Raw genomic sequence first — 20,528 nt, 5'->3', positions numbered from 1 at the left:
GGCAATATATATATATATATATAGTACATATATATATATATATGTATATATATATATAGTACACTTTGGCAAATTTGGCGATTCATATGAAGCCACTAAAATGAGACCAGACCCCCCCCCCGTGAAGTGGAGGAACACAGCAAAAAGTTCTGAATTTTCATCTGCAATGTTTCCCTACTTACTCTGCCAACCACTTCCACTTCTGCATCTTATTGTTCTTCATCTTCTTTCTTCTATCTTTCATCATAACCTGGAGCAAACCTCCGCCAAAATGACAGTGCTTCCTGTAACGTCCTCAACCTGAATCCTCCAATCGAGGGAGAGGATGTCACAGAAAGTACCACCAATTTGGCGAAAGGTCTCTTTAGGGCAAAATGGTGGAGCTTCTGGTGACACCCTGCCCTCCCAGACTCCAATCAGGGAAGAATATGTCACCAAAAGTGCTGTGATTTTGCAGAAGTTCACCTTAGGGCAGCTTAGGTGAATGTCCGCCCAAATTACAGTGCTTCTCGTGATGTGATTTGCCTTGATCCTCCAATCAAGGGAGAGGATTTCACTGAAAGCACTGCCATTTTGTCCTAAGGCTAACTTTTATTTGGCACGTGTCCTACTGCATAGTGGAAACAAATATTAAGTCTGATAATTTCTCACTGAACTTTACACAAAATTTTATCTATGATGTCAAAGTATACATTTGCAATTTTGCCCCAAAATTCATTAATGGACAAAACTTGTTATTCTCCAACTTCAGTTAATAACACTGAAGTAAATGCACTATTCATCCAATGGATCCACAGAGAAAGAGGAGCATTTATTCTTGTCTATTTCTCTGTGGATCTGTCTACATTAATCTGTCCCTGTGTGGTACTTCTGCAACAGTTTGGAGCCTGTCCTCCTCTCCTCCAATTGAGGGAGAGGGTGTGCTCAGAGACTCTGCCAGGTGAGAATAATGCAGATGGATCCGTGGAGAGAGAAAAATGTAGATCAGGGAAGAGGCCATGATAATGAAGTGGAGTGTAGAAGTGGAAACACAGAGAAAGTGTGAGAGCATGAGTAAGAGCATGTGAGAGAATGAGTAAGAGTGAAAAAAACAAGCTCTCTACTTTGTTCCACTGAGGCTTATACTCATTTTCTGACATTCCTACAAATTGACAAAATTCTGACATCCAAATGCACAAGTCTAAAATATATTAGACTTATTGGCCATTTTATTAGATACACCTGTTTAATTGCTTGTTAACACAAATAGCTTATCAGCCAGTCAGAGGAGAATGGGCAGACTTGTTCGAGATGACAGAATGGCAACAGTAACTCAAATAACCAATCGTTACAACCAAGGTATGCAGAATACCATCTCTGAACGCACAACACCTCTTGAAGCAGATGTGCTACAGCAGCAGAAGACCACACCGGGGGCCACTCCTGTCGGCTAAGAACAGGAAATTGAGGCTACGATTTAGACAGACTCACCAAAATTGAACAATGGAAGACTGGAAGAACGTTGCTTGGTCTGATGAGCCTTGATTCCAGCTGCGACATTCAGAAGGCAGGATCAGACTTTGGCATAAACAACACGAAAGTATGGATCCATCTTTCCTTGTATCAACGGTTCAGGCTGGTGGTAGTGGTGTAATGGTGTAGGGGACATTTTCTTGGCACGCTTAGGGCTGTTAAAACATGTAAGCCTACCTGAGTATTGTTGCTGACCATGTTCATCCCTTTATGACCACAGTATACCGATCTCCTTTCCCTGAAGCATCTGAGGAGTTCCGTTTCTTTTCTCCTCTCCCCATGTCCCAGTTAATATGTCCTATCCTTGCTTCCAAGGATTCTGGCTCCTCACTCCATCCCCTGTGTTCCTTGCCTGGTTCCCTGTCCTGTGTTGTGCCCTGTATCATGTATGTCTTGTCTGGTGATGTTTCTTGCTTGGTCTCCATGTCCCTTGCTCCTTGCTCTGCTCCCCTTGCTTGCTATATTTCTCCTGTACTCTTCTCAGCTTCCCTACTCCCAGCCTGCAGCATCCTGCCCATTTCTATGTTCTGTTATGTCTCATACCTGCTCCAGGGTGCCTGTAGGTGATTACTTTGTTTTGAACTGGACAACATGCTGCTATGTCAGGGTGCTGGTATGTGGCTCCACAACCCTGGGTGCCTGGCTCCCTGGAGGGTGCGGTCGCCCTGCATCAGGCCCTGACCACTCCGCTACTGCACAAAAACCCCTGAACACCATCTTTGGGCGCTCTGGGTCATGGTAGCCGTCTGACCACGGACCCGGGACTTTACATATACACACATACACACAAATATATACATATATAGATTTTACACATTTGTGCCATTCAAAATGTTAAGTCTACTCACAAACAATTTGCCCATTACTGAACATAAGTATTTAAAATAAAACAACATTGCAGTTGTTCAGACAAGATACATTTATTAATATAAATGATGTTTACCCTTTTAGAAGCTGCTAACAACATCATGTTGATTTTCAATAAAAATAAACATCTTCCGACAAGTGTAGCTGTGTGTATGCGAGTGTGTGGTTGTATTGGTTCTTCGTTATTCCAGGTGAGAACTAAATAATACATCATTGGTGAACATTTCAGCATTGATGTATGACACTGACATATTAGTGTGCCGAGAGCGAAGTTTTATTATGTATGCATTTAAGAGATAAAGGAGGGTATGGTCAATATAGACACATTTCTACAATTAACCTGTCATGTAGAAAATGAAGCTTCAAAATATGAACAAAGCTACTGATAAAGGATCTTTAAATTTCCATAAGCCATGCATTTGCTATGTAATTTATGTAAATACATATTTCTGCCCTAAACCAGATTGTTTCCAAGTACATCACGATAAAAAATTTGTATTTTAATGTTTGTAAAACATGTATATAAACGCAACGTCTAAGGTGGTTCAGTTGTCCTTTAAGATGCTCTGATGCTGCGTAGTACTTAACTGGTGGAATCCTCAACTTCCCTTCCTTCACCTTAAAGCAATACTCCCTACAAAACTCACTTGATACATTCATGCACATAACCACTCAGACACAAAATGTGGATAATAATGGTCACAGGATATTTTCATAATATATAGAATAAGAGCAGCACATTACGTATGTGCCTCCCACAATGAGAGGACAATATACGCTGTGATCGCGCACTGGCCTATAGTAGCTTTTCAATCCACCGTGTAGAAATGATGCAACGTTTCCTAAAACGTTTACTAAACTGATCTTCTTCTTATTTACTGGCAAGGTCCTACCTCTACCGTGACACAAAATATAAAATTGCCAAAATATCCCAAAAGTAAAATTCATGGGTACATAATTTGTAACATAGTTATACCTGTACAAGTCTGGAAAACAAGATAAAGTGAGTGAAATAGAACTAGCCCAAGCAATTACTTAGGAGAGAACCATATGAATGCCACCCCCACACCCTTTTTCCAGCCATAGCCACTCTCATGCCCAAATGGGGAAGTATAAGAAATAACTTTTTTGAAACCCTAGAGAAATGCCTATTTATTTAAATTTAAAGCATGTTATAACCACTTTAAAACCTTACATCTCTATTCTCCTATCCAAATATACCCCTACTCACCCCCTTTGCTCCTCTCAAGACCTACGGTTATCTTCTACTGTTGTTACCTCTTCCCGCTTCTGTATTCAGGACTTCGCCTGCGCCGTACCCCTCCTGTGGAATTCCCTTCCCAGTTTCTGCCTCGTACGCAACTTTCAAAACCTCTCTGAAAACCCACCTCTTCAGGGAAGCGTACAACATTCCTTTGCCAGTACTCCCAACCATCATCAAAATCAAGCCATCTGAACAATCAACAGCTTCAACACATCATCAGAACCAGATCAACTCATCCCCATCCAAGCCGTCCTCTCCTGTTGTCTCACTTCCCCCCTGCCGGCGCTTTATAAATAAATGTAATGTACTGTAAAACAGCATGTATAACAAATGCATTCATAAATGCTATAAAATACCTTCTACCAATTCCTATCTACAGCAGGGGACAGTGTTATTAAAATAAAGGAGGGATGGCTGTAAAAACCTGCTCTGGTCTGGGACTCTAAGCTGTTACATTTACTCTTACATCATTTCACCCCGTTGCTCCACCTACATTGTTCATAATTTCTCAACCCTAAGCTTTCCTTTTTTATGGATTCTTACTAGACTTGGGCGCCGGCCAACTCTTCGTGTTTGTCTTCGTGTTTGTCCCGGAATATTCGCCCGATCCTGTCTTCTGTTTGGGCGAATATTCGTGTGCTTTCTTCGTGTTCTTTTTTCTTTGCTTTTGTCGTTTTTTAGGGGGTTAATACTGGGTTAACGTGGTACGTACGGACTACGCAGCAGCTTTGGCGCCAGGAGTTTAAATGTCCGTACAAGCAACTCTATTGGTCGCCTGCAGGGGCCTCCTCTGCCATCAACCAATGAAGTACACCTGTACTTCATTGGTTGATGGCAGACGAGCCATCACATATTACTTAGATGGACACCCCAGTGTACAAGAAGGTATATTACTAAATACTTTAATACATCCCATAAACATGGAAAAAGAAATTTAATTACTTGCCTTTAACTAGAAGCTTCGAATACTTACAGATCAGATTATGAGGTCATAGAACAAAACCTGTTATGACTACTATAATAATTAAAGCTTACCTTTTTACTTATATATTTTCATAAATACCATATGTAGTGTGCTTAACCGTAGAAGTCTCTGGCAGATCATGACATAATAAAAGGATGCACTGCTATTCATGTCTAGTATTTAATGCACATTACCACAAGAGCTGCAGTACAGTTGTATATCATACTCCATTAGGGGCCCCAAAACATTCCTTTGGCAATATACAGTTTGCAGTGAATGATGCTATGAATTTCTAGTTAGCAGAATCAAAGTCGACAATTGCTAAAACTTGACTGCTTAGACCCATAGCAATGGCCAACAAAAGAACCAAACACCCCCACCCCCCAAAGAACCCATATGAAATAAAGACACTGAACACCATTTTGTGGGATATGGCATTTGGCCACAGCTTTTACATACACATAACCGTTCCCCAGGCCAGAGGAAGAACCAACCATTGTTACACCCAAAGAACAACCTGCCAGCTGATGAGCGCTAGGCCCAATAGGCAGTTAATAACTACCGATTAACCAAGAGTCCTAGCCCTGTGGGTGCCATAAGCTTCCCGCAGGACACGCCTCCCCAAGCCCGCTATGGGCAAAATGATCCAAGTTATCTGAAAACCGTGCTGGCCAGGGGGACCCAGACCGCAGCTGTGGCAATCCAAATGAATAAACATAAAGCAGAGAAAAAGAACAAATAAGGGAAAAAGCCACAATGCGTCTGACAGCTTGCTGAAGGCACAGAAAAAGAGGTAATAGTCACCTCTTCACCTTCTTCACCTTCATATAAACCCTCTTAGCTGCAACATTGTTGCAGCTATCCACCAATGAAAAGGGGCTTACTGCAGCCACCTCCATGGGCCAGCAGTCATGATGTCACGTTCTACCCAGGCAGCGGAGCTGCATATCTCTCTCTTGCTACAGTTTCTCTGTTTTGCTTCAATCTATTCCTGGATTTCCTTATGCTCTGTTCTGATCTTCTATTCCTTACTTCAGCTTTGTTTCCTTTATAAGGTGTGCCCCACCCGTTTGTTCTGTTTGTCTCAGTCTGCAGCCTACAGGTATGTCTCTCTGATATGGGTTTGGATTTCATGTTTGGTTTGTTTAGTACCTCTGTAGGCAGGGTTTAGCGTTAGGACCCACCATATATTGGAGTACTTTGGCGTAGTGGTGGGCTAAGCATACTATGGCCATAAGATGTGATGGAATCTCCTATTGTTATCTTGTAGTCCTAGGCTAGTCCTGTTTGGTCTTGTTGTTTCTGTGTATTCTTGTCATGTGTAGTCTGGTTAGTCTAGGCAGCTCTGTGCTTTGTTGTCCTGTATTCCTGGTAGAAGGGTATCCTGTATTCCCGGTAGAGGGGTGTCCTGTATCCCCGGTAGAGGGGTGTCCTGTCTTGTATCCCCGGTAGAGGGGTGTCCTGTCCTGAATCCCCGGTAGTGGAGTGTCCTGTCCTGAATCCCCGGTAGAGGGGTGTCCTGTGATGAATCCCCGGTAGAGTGGTGTCCTGTCCTGTTCATGTTGGATCGTGTATATTCCTTGTCTTGTGCCCTGTATTATGTATGTCTTGTCTGGTTATGCTTCTTGCTTGGTCTCCCTGTCCCTTACTCGCTGTGTTTCAGCTGTTACTCTGCTTAGCTTCCACACTCCCAGCCTGCAGCATCCCGCACATGATTCTAGTGCTATGTCTCATGCCTGCTCCAGGGTGCCTGCAGGATACCACTTTGCTTTGTTCTGGACAACATCCACTGCTATGTCAGGGCACTGGTATGTGGCTGCACAACCCTAGATGCTCACCACCCGGGTGAGTGCAGTCGCTCTGCACCAGGCCCTATCCTGTGACTCCACTTCTGCATGTGGAATCCCTGTATTTCTCCATCCTTGGGCACTCTGGGTCATTACAGTCGTCTGTATGGACCCAGTTTCTGACACATGATCCCCCTTTCCTATAGGTCCAGGGGCCCCCTTTATTCTAATAGCTGCTATTTTACCAATAGAAGGTTAATGAAAAAAAACACAGCTTTCAATGCTTAGAAATTATCTCTCACACGCATACTAAATAATCAATACTATGGCATCATTAGACTTTGGGCCCTGTAGTGCTGAGCTGCAGAACTATATCTGCTGATGCACCTGACAGCCTTAGGCATGATTACTAACTAACTTATATTAGGCATTGGCATTAAAACTATCAAGCTTCAGACTAGATTATACATCATAACATTCATAAGGGACTTTGCTCCATCCTTCACAGTATCTTAATCAGATGTTAATATGAAATCAAAATTTAATTTATTTATACGATCTGTATATTTTATCAGGATTGCTACTTGTTTCATAAGACGTATTGTGTAGGGTTCCTCATACACAAGAGAGTAAAGAATCTGCAATCATCACAGAGCAGGTATAATTTCCATCTTCTACAGTCGATAAAAATATTCATTTTTTCCCTCAATCAAATTGTGTGGTAGCTTAAAATAAAAAATACAATAAACATGATACGATTTGAATAATTCAAGATAGATATTCAAGGACAGAATTCTCTTACCTAAAAATGAGGTATGGGGAGAGGCTGCCCCTTTAATGTGTGCGGAGGTTCCCCCTGTTGCGAACTACTACACCAAGCTAGAATAATGCAGATGGGTCGGCAGAGAAAGAAAAGTGTGGGGATGTGTCTCTAAACAAAATTCACAGCGCAAAAACCTTTACGTTTTTCTGTTTTCTAAGATTTGTTACTATCCCTTTTCACTCTAGTTTTTTATAAACACAATAAACACATTCTAAATTAGTGCCATTTTGTTCATTATTATGTAATAGAGAACACATAAAGGGTTATGTGGCTGCCATTTCTCATTCAAAAATATTTGTGTTTTAGTTTATTATCTTCCATTATTTACCGTATTTGCTCGATTATAAGACGAGGTTTTTTCCAGAGCAAATGCTCTGAAAAATACCCCTCGTCTTATAATCGGGGTCGTCTTCTAATCAGACCCCAAAAAAATGGCTGGGGCCATGCTGCTTACCGGTCGCGAGCAGCGTCTCTTCCGTTAGAAGCAGGAGGACAGGAAGCTTGTAGCTTCCTCACAGAACTCTATCTCCCCCTCCCTCCTCTGGGGGCGGGGCCAGAGCAGTTGTTCGTACAGCCGGTCCCCTGCAGAGTGAGAGATCTGCAGTTCAGGTAAGGGGGTGGGGGAGGGTTTTTGGGTAAGTATGTGTGATTAATGTGTGAAGTATGTGTGATTAATGGAATGAATGAGTATTTAAATGTTTGTGAATGTGTGTTTGTGTGTGATAGCATGGATGTGTAAGGGGGGTGGGGGTTGTAGCATGGCATAGGGAGGCTGTAATCCCACTACTATCATCCCCAGGTTCCAGCATGTACTGGCTGCCTTGGCTTGATAGGAGTGTGATTGCTGTTAGCAGCAATCACACTCCTATCAAGCCAAGGCAGCCAGTACATGCTGGGTTAAAAGGCATATCATGGGGCTGAGTGGCATATAGGGGGTTAAAATGCATTTCTGGACCTCCAGAAATGCATTTTAACCCCCTATATGCCACTCAGCCCCATGATATGCATATATACCTCCAGAAATGCATTTTAACCCCCTATATGCCACTCAGCCCCATGATATGCCTTTTAACCCCCTATATGCCAGAGTGGCATATAGGGGTATAAGGCATATCATGGGGCAGAGTGGCAAATAGGGGGGTATAAAGCATTTCTGGGGGCAGAGTGGCATAACTGGGGGGGGGCAGGTTGGCAAATAAAAGGAAATTTAAAAAATATATTTACATGAATTAATATTTACTGGTAAAACTTTTTTTCCTATAGGGTCGTCTTATATTCAGGCTTTTTGTTTTTTTCCTAAATTAATATTTTGATTTTGGGGGGTCGTCTTATAATCGGGGTCGTCTTATAATCGAGCAAATACGGTATTAGAGCGTCGAGTATTTAAATAATACTATAAACTGTACTCTTTTGAGTCATGTTGCACATTTTTATGCTTTAGAGGGTGATTTGTTATTGCTTTTTTGATAGAACATAGACAAATATTTCATATCAATAAAAAGAAGAAGATGTCATGCTCTGAAGTTTGAGAGCAGAAAGCTAGGGTTAGATCAGATGTAATAAACAAAAACACTATGTTACAGAACATGTGGTAGATTTACGAAATAGCCTGCCACAAAAACAGTTAGACTGTGCAAAGTGATCAGGTGGAACAATTGGAAAACAGATGGTTCTGCTCTCCAACAGCTGTGTTACGTGTTCCATTCACTGACTGGAGAGTGATATGGCCAGGAGAGGTTTGGAACCGTGCTGACCCTAGACTCTGTTGTGGTTTAGTTTCACATGATTGGCAGTATTTTGGATCATACAACAGAGAAATACAACAACATTTTGGAAACAAAATTCTGATTTTCCTTTTCTTTCTTCTACTTGTATGCGCACAAAGTTAATGAGCTTACAAAAATGCAATTTTGTAACTGTTAGTGTTTAAAGGGGAACTCCTACCTCTCGCCATTTTTGTTTCCTAGTTTCACATAATATAATGTTTTTAGGCAGCTGTGTATTATATATATGTGGTCTAGAACCTCGCAATGAAGAGGTCTTTTACCCAGGCAAAGATTATGGCCCAGAGAAAGGTTTGTCCATCAGCAAAAAAATATATATATAAATTCTGATGTCTTGCTGTAAAAACTTGAATGAGGTGGTCCTTTTGGATAAGATTTGTTTAGAACGTTCCAAGACTTTAAAAAGATGAACTGACCTTGACTGGTACACTGCAGCTAGTACTAGAAATTGATGGAGGAGGGCATGCAGGCATTCAAAAAGCCCTTTTCCTTCTACAATACCCCTGCTGCTGAACGCATGTAAATTTGATAGGTTCTGAATCCTTTCAGTTCGCAAAAGATGAGCAAAGATCCCAAAACCTTTGCTTGTATTATAGCAAGCATGGACATTCCATTTGCTCCTTCCCAACCAGATCATTCTCCTCCTTCCTCCTGTAGCCTTCCCTTTTAAAGTTTCCACGTAATTATCTATTTGTCCTTGGGATGGTCCGTCTGATTGCCATAGTTAGATTTGGTCATGTATCTTATGGACTGGCTGAATGTCTCTCTCTGCCTACCCATCCCAAACCCATATGAATTCATGACAGCAAAATGGCAGCTTTCAAGAGAGTCTCTCCAGACTAGGCCGAGTTCAAAGATGTCCCAAATAGGGTATAGGGACAGACTGAAAAAAACTACACTTACAAAAAAACCACACAAAAAAAAATACCATGGCTTATGGTAAAACTAGTGCATGGGAAGTATTAAAATATCACCATTTGAAATACCCTGTGGTGTAAAGTTTTTAAAAAATATATGGCTTAATGAGATCAATTGAACTGACCAGCTTCAAAGATGCCCCAAATAGGATATGGGGCAGTAGGACCATATGTCAAAGTTCCAAGTTGAAAATCTTTCTAAATATGGCATTTTATCTCCCAAGCAACCTGGCAAACCCATGCATGGGTGGTATCACTGTATTCGGTAGATGTTGCTGAACACATATTGGGATGTTGTGTGACAGTGACATATACCACGAGCTGTAAGTTCACACCTGAAGTACAATTTGTGTGTTAAAAAACACAAAATAAATTACTACCACAAAGTTTGACAAAGAGTGGTAAGTGCATGGAATGGGTTAAAATACCAGCATTTGAAAGACTGTGGGGACAGGACATAACAAGTTAGTATGTAACATAACAATTTGACTTACAGAGACAACAGGTGAGGAGGGCCCTGCTCAAACGGGCTTACAATGCCAAACCTATGTCACAGGAGGGACGAGAAGGCTGCCCATTGGCAGCCTATGGGCCACTCCATTACACTGGAGAAAAGTTTTTTAGTGATTACTATAGATATTCCATGACATATGGCGTACATATCTAGCCCTTTAAGGGTTATAAATAATATAGCATGTTGGTACGGAATGGTAGAAATTGGTAAATATAACTAAGCATACTATGCAATATCTATGGAATGGCTATAAATATTTTCTTGTCTTTGTGACAGAAGAACAAGTCAGAAAGAACCCATTGAAAATACTGACACGGCTAGCCTTAAATCCATTATTTCTTACAGCCATGAATTTCCATTTTTAGCCACTATGCAAGGATTCATTTATTAACTTGGCATACTCTTAAACCAAAAGACTAATCTCACTGTTGTTCAAGAAAATGAATGTCCTTTTTCCTTCCATGAATATAAATAAGGCTATATAAAGATGGCATTTTGAATGCATGTCTTGCCTGGTTCCCATTGCATGAGAATATTAATAGATATAAAAACTGTATATTAATATACCTAATATTTTTCTAAAGATGTTTCTCTAAAACCAAGTAAGTGCGGAGATAACACATTTTATGCTTAACTGATCAAATAACAGATATTTACAGTATTGTTGGAATGATAAAATGTTATTATTGAATTCCCTGCTTATTAAGTGAGATTATTCACATCATTGTCAGTCTTTATCTCTCCGTTTTGTGCAATATTCAGTAATGCCTGTGAATTCTAAATTCTAGAAACCATGCGCTGATTTGTTTGTAACAAATGCCCAATCCTTGTTTGAGTCCAATTCAGTTGTCAATGAGAATCCATGACTACACTAACCTGCTACTATGTCTTTATGAAGTGCAAACCATCACTGTATGGTGTGGCAGTTCTTTCTTATTTCCCTCCACCCCCTGGCTGTCTGTACTAAAACCAGGAAGTATAGAAAGAAACCATATTTGAGTACATTTCCTGTGCATGCATTATAGAACACCCATCAAAGTCAAAGGGGGTTGGAATCCCACTGAAATGAATATAGAGGGTATGGTGGATGAAACCCCACAGCAGGAGTGAGGCAAGGAAAGGGTAGGCAGTGGTAGCTCTGAGGAGGGGATGTACGCATTGACTAATGTGCCTCGCTTCCTTGAAGAAGCGGACCTTAAGGACATTTTTCTGTTAGGAGCAGCCTTTGAAAAGTTGAAGTTCAAAAAACAAGCATGAGGACAGGCGAAGATCATCAGATAGACAGAGGCACCTTGTAGTTGTGTTTTTGGATAAAAGTGAAGAACAATTTGCATGCAGTTACTTACAAGCGAAGAAAAACACTATTAATGCTTACTGTTTTTGTAACAATTCATGTGAATGCTAAATTAGATAATGTTGCCCTGGTTATTAAAGGTGAACCAATACCATTTATCACACAAAGGGTGTGACGTTACAATACTTACAAGCTATTACAATTATAATTGTTTTAGTGCAAACAACTAGACTTGTGCATTCGTCTTTGGGCGAACATGAAAACGAACACGAAGAGTGCGTTTTCGTGTTCGTTCCGAAGACACGCCGGAGAGAAGACAGCGACGGTAAAACGAAGATCTTCGTGATCGTCTTCGTCTTCGTCTACCAGTCTCCCCCCTTCTAACTTACCTTGGCATCGCGGCATCGCGGCAGTTCACGGAACAGAGTCACTCGTACAGACTTTTAAAACCCCAATGCTGCAACTTACCCTGCAGATCCCACTGGTCTCCCTGTTCTATCAGTTAAATGTCCGTACGAACGACCAATAAAGTCGCTTGTACGGACATTTAACTGATAGAACAGGGAGACCGATGGCATCTGCCAGACAAGTTACGGCACCAGGAGTTTAACAGTCTGTACGAGCGACTTTACCAGGAGGGGGCTCGTCTGCCATCAACCATTGGCAGACGAGCCCCCTGCTGATGACCAATAGAGTTGCTCATACGGACATTTAAACTCCTGGCGCCAGAGCTGCTGCGGTACGCATTAACCCCGTACTAACCCCTTAACCGGAAAAAACAAAGAAAAACCGAACATGAAGAATGTCCACGAATATTCGCCCGAAAAGAAGACAGGAACAGGCGAATATTCGCGGAATACGAAGATTTCTTTTTTCACGAAGACGAGCACGAAGACGAACACGAAGAGCCCCCTGGTGCCCAAGTCTACTAACAACGTCTTCAGCATTGAAGAGTGTATAAAATAGTTAATGGTTTTAGAGAAGCCAATTGGTATGTCAATGAAAAAAACAGGCCCATTCCATCTCTGTCTTACCACTTTAACTTAATGTGAAATACTGTTCAGACATTTACTTCTTGGTTGCTTTCTTAAATTTGGGGAGGAGGGGAAGCAGGGTTAATTTATCCAAGCCATATAGTAGCACTAAGTACATGCACACATAGATCAAACCAGTGGTTTACCCATGCAAGCCCCTTGTGTGTCTTGGGCAACCACATTGGATATATATTCCAGGACACATATAACTTTCATGTGATGCTGACAACAAATATAAGGTGCTGCTCTGAAGTTGGGATATATATGGGATATATAAGTAATTAACTCCCTTTTGTGAGTTTATACATGCCCTGGAAAAATATGCAGTCACCACATTTGGATAGCCCTAGGCTCCCTCTAGTGGTTTGGTTTAGGATCTTAGCAGCACTCTGATTAAAGTGGACCTGCCATCCAATAACTGTCCAGTGCAAATATGACACATATTAACACTGTACTAGCAAAATCATTAGAAAATGCATATATAATGTTACACTTAGCCTGACAATATGACTGCCTTTTGTTGAACCCTAGAATTGGCACACAACATTCTGTGTCATAGTGGAGATGCTTGTGGGTGTGCATGCAGCCTACCCAGTGGTAGATTTTAGAAACCTTTTCCTATACATTTACTAGCTAAATGGCTAGCACAGTGTACAGGGTATAATTACCCCCATAAGCAAAACATTTCATTTTTCAATAACAGGTATACTTTAAGATGTTGACATTAATGCCAGTAAAGGCTTATCTTTCCTGAGTTTCTCATAGAAACACCATGCACAGGCATTCGGAGGGTGAGCAGATCTTAATGAAACACACAATACCCCAATGAAATATATACAATATAAATAAATATATAAAAGTAACTAAATTGATCCAAGTATGTATCTAAAACAAACAGCAGATCACAAAAATCGGTGTTGATGTAAATTAGTGACCAACATTTATATACATTTATTCTCTTGCCAATTATCCACATAGAGTAAAAGAAAATGGATCTACATTATTGGAAAAATTGAAACAAAAGATATGCTGATAGATATGATCCATTCAGCCCATCTTGTCTGCCCATTTTTCTTGATTTGATGACTCAAACCTTAATCGGTTCTTGGTCTTTTCTTAGATTCAGGATAGCCATATGCCTACCCCTATGCATTTAAATTTCCTCATTATATCATGCTCTACCACTTCTGCTGGTATGCTGTTCCACTTATCACCCACCCTTTGAGTAAAGTGAACTTACTTACATTGCAACTCAGCCTCGTGTCCTCTGGTTGTAAGTTATGAGTTCTATTTCTAACACCTTTATTCATTTGATATAAATTTCCATCCTGTATTTAGTTAAATCTAACTACATTATACGAATTACGAAAGAAGATAATTTGTTACAGGAGACAAGCCTGCCTTGCTCGTAACTTTGTGTTTGCCCAAGCAACGGTCATCCTAACCATGACTAATTGTGCTCTACTTAGGCAGTGACAAAGAGAATTGTTATTAAGCCAGTAAGCAACACAGTCATGGGCAAACTATTTCAATGTCACTTTTCAACCTGGAGCGTTCAAATCACTAACCGCAGCAGATATTCAGGGCAATTATAATCCCTTATAATCCTAAAACATTACGTACACTACTGGAGAGACACCAAACAGCCAGAACTGCGTACCTGCACACTGATACATCAACAGTGGAGCTAATACTACTATACAAAAAAATAACCCTTAATTGATTTGTTTTTAGCATGTTTAAAATTTTGCCATGGGTTAACTTACTGTATGCAAACACAGCTTGCTTACAATGCACGGTGCACCACAAGTGTTCAGAGCATGAGAGTTCCTCTGTACACTGCACAAAGCAGATAGTCGACTCTTGTGTTGTTTACGGCAGCAGATGCAGTAGCTGGAGCATAGCTCACAGTCAGCCAGGTCAACCCTCACAGCGTGACTTGCCTTTTAGATGTACTAATATTCTATATTTGTAAGCTGATAACATGATCTCTGGAAGCCCTAGTGCCAGGGCCCTGTGTATGATAAAATATCTGGAGCGTGTAAATCAACATGAGCTAAAGGTTTGCAGCATTACTGGGACAGCATCTATCTCTCATTGGTGACGAAAAAAAGATAAATGAAATAAATACATTTATTCAAGTACAAAGGTGTGTATTTTAGTTTAGTGACAAAACAAAACAGAAACGCATACTTAAACTGGATTTTGAATAAAAAGGTACACCCTCTTTGAATCCTATGGTTTTACATAATAACAATCATCTGTTCCTTAGGAGGTCTAAAAATTAGGTAAATCCAACTTCACCTTCCCTTGATTAATTGATCCATCAGCAAGTGTAATGACCTCTAAAAATAAAATAAGTGAAGTTTTAGCAGTTTGGTGGTCTGGAGCAATCAGATGTGTGTTAACACAATGCCAATGAGGAAAGACATCAGCAATGATTTTAGAGAAGTAATTGTTACTGCCCATCCAGCTGGGAAGGGTTCTAAGGGCATTTCCAAGTAATTTAAAGTCCATCATTCTACAGTGAGAAAGATTATTCAAAAGTGGAAAATGTTTAAGACAGTTGCCAATCTTCCCAGCAAATTAAAGGTGAGACTGTGCAATGCTTAGAGAAATTGAGTTACATCTCAGACTTTACATGCCTCAGTTAGTTAAATATTTAAATATTAAAATTCATGATGGCACAATTAGGCAAAGACTGAACATGCATGGTTTGTTTGTAAGGGTTTCCAGGAGAAAGCTTCTTATGTCTAAAAAGAGCATTGCAGCACGGCTTAGGTTTGCGAAGTTGCATCTGAACGAACCACAAGACTTCTGGAACAATGTCCTTTGCCCTCACTCTCTATTGCCACCCAATCAGCATATTATCCATATTTATGACTGAGGGATATATGGAGGAAGGTGGGACTCAAGCTTGAGCTTTTATTTGGATTGCACCCACACAATCTATCCAGTACTAATTCCTTAAAGTGATTCCAGAGTGAGTGTCATCTGTTCTGTACAGCTTCTTCAAACCTCTGCTTCAGAGCACAGCTCCAGTGATACAATGTCATATCCTGGGGCTTACCATCACTCATTGGCACAGAGTGTTAGTGTGCTTTGTTGCCTTTCAAAAGATTCAGGAGTGTGAACATGTAAAGTGATCTTTGCACATACAGAACAAAAAATACCTTGAAACAATGCAGCATTTTGTGCTGTAAATGCTGCTTGTGACTGTACACATTGACATAAAATATATTATGATTATCTTTATTTTGCATATCTTGATAATACTATTTAGATATTATTGCCATAGAACTGCCCAAACAAAGCAGATTCAGATAATTACAAATCTTGTTTTGCTGGCATGCAACCTAAATCTCACTACAGGAGACTATAAGGTCCCAATTACATGGCAAGGTGACATTTTCCCTATTGGCTTGCTTAGTTATAGCTACTGTAGAGTAGGAGAATAATCAGAGTTTAAGGTATTGCCCTGTAAGAATGATTCTATATGTGTTTTTAACATTTAATTATCTGAGTATAGCCATTATTTTAACCCTTTTTATTTTCACAACAATGAGCACATTATATTTCTCAAATTAGAAACCTAAATCAATACAAGTTATTGTATCATCTTTGGTCTAGGTATTTCTATTACAAGGATTTACACCATACTCCATAGAGCCTGTTTGTTATGCCTTTAAATTATGAACAGATCAATGAACGCAATAACAATAAAGGCATAAATCTAATATTAAATCTAATCTTACATCAGAAGTCAAATCAATAGTGACTTTACTTTCTATTATAAAATGTAACTTTGTTAGGGATCACTCCATTAAATGTTTGCATGTGTTCCATTGCCAAAGATAGAACTGCGTGTTACATTATCACCAATGTTCATACCATTGTTTTCAAGTGTTGATTGATGTACAACCTACATTGCAACTGTCATGTAGGGCATACTTCATGTGAGTGCAAAACCTATATTTAGACACATTTTACACACGCTTACCTACTGTATATTTAGACTACTTGTTATTGATGCTCATGTAACCACTAGGGATTTTTCCCAAAACACATCTGTAGATGAATGCAATAGATGCATGCCTAGACATTGTTGCAACTAGTTTGGCCCATATAGTCACTTTAAAGCCATAATCAATTTTAATATTTTAATATTACAGACATTATATAGTATTGGTATTGGTTCTCAAAACTGGTACCATTTTTGAAGCATTAAAAAACTTATCAACTTTGTTGCTGACGACAGCTTATGGATGCTTCGGTAACATCAAAAATGTATACCAAATTTAAGTAAAACAATTAAGTAACATGGTTTATTCCAGTTCGGTTAGAGCACGGAGATGGTAACCAGTGGCGTCTCCAGCTTTTATATTTAGGGGGGCACATGGGGGGGACAGAGACCAAAGTAGGGGGGCAATTATAAAACGCTACATTTACACTATATATACATATATGCATTTTTAACTACATAATGTGTACTTATCTCTTTTAAGTCCACTATTGAAAGATGAAGCTAAACTGCTAAACTGGCAGTTATTTTTCATTCTTTAAATTCACAATAATTACAAACATTGTACCAATAACTCATGATGCAGGAATGATTACAAGACTGTTTTTTTAAATAATAAATATTTTTATTTTCACAATAATTTGTAACATGTGTAAAATTAATTTTAAACTTATTTTTGTAAATAAATATTTGACAAATATAGAAAATGGGCATTTAACATTGCTCCTTGGTATAGTAGCTTTAACATGAAGATATAGAGATGAAGGCTGTTCTCCTCCTTTATATATTTAATGGATTTACTCAGTAAACTGAGTTTGTAGTTGTGACTTTAGTGTACTCTATTAACCTAAACATTGCTTATAGTGTGGCTTGATATGCAAATTGCACCTTTCCCATTTAAAACGTGTTCATTTGCATATAATGGCAATGTCATAAACAGGAAACACCACATTTAAAACACATAGTTCTCTTATTTTAGAAGCTAGAGAGAGTCTGGGTCCTTTTCAGTATGTTCTCAAAAAACACAAATGCCAGAATGAAGCCAAAGTCAATGAACTGTCGAATGGATTTTGTCTCAAATGTTCTCCCAAGATGGTTCACTATATTGAGCGTTTCCATCAGAGGGGCAAGTATTTTATGTACAGCATTGCAGGCCGCATGTTGGCATGTCCACCTTGTGTCACTTAGTTGCTTAAGCTGGAATCGCTGGTTTGCTCGACATTTCTTGTTGCACATTACGAAACACTGAATGCAGCACAGAAGTACTGCAGAGCAAATACAGCTTTTCTAGTTTTACAAAAAATTCAGATGCTGCCTGTACATTCTTGACTGTGTCCACAATGACCAGGCTGAGGCGGTGACTCATACAATGAACGTAAAGTGCACAAGGCACCTCCTTTTTTATGTGTGCTTGCATGCCATTAAGCCGGCCACTCATTACAGAGGCGCCATCATAGCCTTGTCTAATGCAATCATTTTTATCAATGTCTAAATATGTTACGACATCGATGTATATCCTGATAAAGATTCAACATCAAGGCTATCTGCTCGGTAGAATTTTAAGAACTGTTCATGGACTTTCTGATCGTACTACTACAGACAGTTGTTCCATTTTACTTAGATCTTTGGTTTCATCAGCAATAATGGAAAAGGGACTTCCTTTAATGATCTGTGCAATATCTTATCTAACAAGAGCAGCCATAATTGACAAAAGTTCATTTTGGATAGATGGATGTCGATATCTTGCATTTCTTGGTCCTCTGATTTTTTTCTCTTACAATGCTGTCTTTTTCATCAATTAAATATAAGATTTCATGTACATTTCCGTGATTGATATCATCTGTGTTGCACTGATGCTCTCACTGGGCGAATTTTCGTCTTGGCTGTTAGCAACAAAATTTGCGCTATTGTTTTTATGTAATGTCTATTTTCATTTACCTCTCTTGTATGCGCTTTAGTCATCTTCTTCATGACTGATGTATCCTGGCTTACATTCTTTATGAAATCCTCCCATCTGACATAGGAATCCTTGTGGGAAGCAGACTTCTCATGCTGTAGTATTCCTTTACCAGTTTCAAGTGCATTTTTCCGTTTTTTGTACCCTACATTGATAAATGGTACCTTTTTAACATTCCCATGTAGATATTTTGAGGTTGAAAAAAGGCGGCAAGGGAAACAATATGCTGCATCCAGAGAAATCGAATACTCCAGCCATTCAAATGATTTAAACCACTGTAGTCGGAATGACCTGAACCAGGCTCACATTTTTTTCTGCAGATATTTTTTCAATATAGGCTGTCTTGGACCTTCTGTAGTGCACTAGCTGATATCATCTGGACCTTGTAACTTTGTTTTTTCAGTGGTAGAATATGTTTGTGCACTCTCCTATTCAGAAGCACTATGTTGGATAATGCTTTGTGAGCAGGTATTTGCTTATTCAATCTGAAATGAATGTTCATCATCTGATATTATTTCAGCAGTGTCATCTTGATATTTAACGTCATCCTTCCCAAACTCTTCACACTCCTCAAAGGAAGCAGACGGACGCGGCTGACTTTTTTCTTGTTGTTGCTCTTTTGCAGCATCAGCCTTCTGGGCTTTAACATTGAACACTGAATAAAATGAACGTATATCCTTTTTGGGATCCATTCAATCTAAAAAAAAAAAATGCATATTGTTCTGATGGGACACGTAACTAAATAACATTTAATAAAACCAATGTCAGCACAGGGTGCTGTGATAAATGTATTTGCACCATCGATTACAGTGTAGAGCAATTACCACACACACCTTAATATATTTTCATAATTAAAACATCACCAGGAAAAAATTCTTCATGCACACACAAATGAGGTCCGCAATCAGTAAAAAACAATAAAAAAATAATGGTACAATACTGTAAACATAATAGGACAAGTTATGTATGTATTTATACACACACACATCACATACCTATTCACACACACATATCGCACATATTATATATATATATATATATATATATATATATATATATATATATATACTGTATATAGTTGCATTTACACTTACATTAACTTTTTAATATTATATGCAGTTTTCACATCAAATATACATTTTAGTGAAAACATTTATTTCTTCTTGTTTTATTCCATTTCTCTGCATCCACATTGCACAAACAGGACTTGTCCCTGCACCTGTATGGTACAAACAGGAATTGTCATCGCATTTGCACCCAGTTTGCACAGATCTTGTCCCTGCACCCTTATTGCTCAGACAGGAGTTTCCTCTGCACCCAAATTGCACCAGCAAGCATTTTATAAAGCATTGGCTTTCTGCAAGCCAAACAGTAGAAAGAAGAGTTTATTCAATTAGCAGTGAATTGCAGAAATATTGTCAAATTAGGGACAATGAACAAAATCTCTATGTTGGTAAATGTTGCATTTCTATTGCATCTATTTCTTTGGTGCAATGGTGATTTCAGGGCCATTACAAGGATGATAGGATATGTAGTTTATGGCTTCTAGAGTAAATGATCTGTATAATTATATTTGTCTATTCTTTATGGACAAAAACCAAAGCATAGCAGATTATGACATTTGAATACAGCTTTCACATCTAGTTTATTCCAGGTTTAAATATTCACTGACTGACATGTAGATACAACTGGGAATCTGTTTTTATATAAAGAAGGATTCTTAAAGAAATATGGTAACTCTAAAGACCATGAGCACCCAAACTGTAACCACAAATTCAGGAGGGTGTTTT

General features: G+C 39.3%; 1 protein-coding gene across 1 annotated transcript in view; it reads right to left on the bottom strand.

The window, feature by feature from the left end:
* The window catches only part of LRRC2 (leucine rich repeat containing 2), a 78,983-nt gene extending 64,290 nt beyond the window's left edge, over positions 1-14,693 (bottom strand). The window contains exon 1 of the mRNA XM_053467649.1: positions 14,527-14,693. The gene's annotated coding sequence lies outside the window, so the exon portion shown is untranslated. The remainder of the gene's footprint in view (positions 1-14,526) is intronic.
* Between the last annotated feature and the right edge of the window lie 5,835 nt (positions 14,694-20,528).

Source organism: Spea bombifrons, chromosome 1 (genome assembly GCF_027358695.1).
Source record: "Spea bombifrons isolate aSpeBom1 chromosome 1, aSpeBom1.2.pri, whole genome shotgun sequence".
Classification (NCBI taxonomy): Eukaryota; Metazoa; Chordata; class Amphibia; order Anura; family Pelobatidae; genus Spea; species Spea bombifrons.
This window is presented reverse-complemented; position numbering and strand designations above follow the sequence as displayed.